Here is a 1,832-nt window from a genome sequence, read left to right on the forward strand (position 1 = left end):
ACCGCTGAAACTTAATCTTCTTTTGTGTTGCTTCAATATCTCTACTTTGAATTATTGCTTTATGAGTTAACTCTTATGCAAGACTTATTGATGCTTGTCTTGAAGTGCTATTCATGAAAAGTCTTTGCTATATGATTCACTTGTTTACTCATGTCATATACATTGTTTTGATCGCTGCATTCACTACATATGCTTTACAAATAGTATGATCAAGATTATGATGGCATGTCACTCCAGAAATTATCTGTGTTATCGTTTTACCTGCTCGGGACGAGCAGAACTAAGCTTGGGGATGCTGATACGTCTCCGACGTATCGATAATTTCTTATGTTCCATGCCACATTATTGATGTTATCTACATGTTTTATGCACATTTTATGTCATATTCGTGCATTTTCGGGAACTAACCTATTAACAAGATGCCGAAGTGCCGATTCTTTTCTGCTGTTTTTGGTTTCAGAAATCCTAGTAAGGAAATATTCTCGGAATTGGACGAAATCAAAGCCAGGGGCCTATTTTCTCACGAAGCTTCCCGGAAGTCCGAAGGAGAGACGAAGAGGGGCCACGGAGGGGCCACACTATAGGGCGGCGCGGCCCCCTTGGCCGCGCGGCCCTGTGGTGTGGGGCCCCGTGCCGCCTCTTGACCTGCCCTTTCGCCTATAAAAAGTCTCCGTGACGAAAACCCCGATCGAGAACCACGATACGGAAAACCTTCCGGAGACGCCGCCGCCGCCGATCCCATCTCGGGGATCCAGAGATCGCCTCCGGCACCCTGCCGGAGAGGGGAATCATCTCCCGGAGGACTCTACGCCGCCATGGTCGCCTCCGGTGTGATGTGTGAGTAGTCTACCCTGGACTATGGGTCCATAGCGGTAGCTAGATGGTTGTCTTCTCCCCATTGTGCTATCATTGTCGGATCTTGTGAGCTGCCTAACATGATCAAGATCATCTATCCGTAATTCTATATGTTGCGTTTGTTGGGATCCGATGAATAGAGAATACTTGTTATGTTGATTATCAAAGCTATGCTTATGTGTTGTTTATGATCTTGCATGCTCTCCGTTATTAGTAGATGCTACGGCCAAGTTGATGATATTAACTCCTAGAGTGAGTATTAATGCTCGATAGTGGGTTCATGCCTACGTGAATCTGGAGGAGTGACAAGAACCACTAAGGTTATGGATGTCTTGTTGCCACTAGGGATAAAACATTAGTGCTATGTTCAAGGATGTAGTCACTAGTTACATTACGCGCAATACTTAATGCAATTGTCTGTTGTTAGCAACTTAATACTGGAGGGGGTTCGGATGATAACCTGAAGGTGGACTTTTTAGGCATAGATGCAGTTGGATGGCGGTCTATGTACTTTGTCGTAATGCCCAATTAAATCTCACTATACTCATCATGATATGTATGTGCATGGTCATGCTCTCTTTATTTGTCAATTGCCCAACTGTAATTTGTTCACCCAACATGCTGTTCGTCTTATGGGAGAGAGTCCTCTAGTGTCCTGTGGACCCGGTCCAATTCTCTTTCTTGAAATACAATCTCGTAATACTGTTCTACTGTTTTCTGCAAACAATCATCTTCCACACAATACGGTTAATCCTTTGTTACAGCAAGCCGGTGAGATTGACAACCTCACTGTTTCGTTGGGGCAAAGTACTTTGGTTGTGTTGTGCAGGTTCCACGTTGGCGCCGGAATCCCTGGTGTTGCGCCGCACTACATCCCGCCGCCATCAACCTTCAACGTGCTTCTTGGCTCCTCCTGGTTCGATAAACCTTGGTTTCTTTCTGAGGGAAAACTTGCTGCTGTGCGCATCATACCTTCC

The sequence above is a fragment of the Lolium perenne genome, chromosome 3, assembly GCF_019359855.2.
Source record: "Lolium perenne isolate Kyuss_39 chromosome 3, Kyuss_2.0, whole genome shotgun sequence".
Taxonomy (NCBI): domain Eukaryota; kingdom Viridiplantae; phylum Streptophyta; class Magnoliopsida; order Poales; family Poaceae; genus Lolium; species Lolium perenne.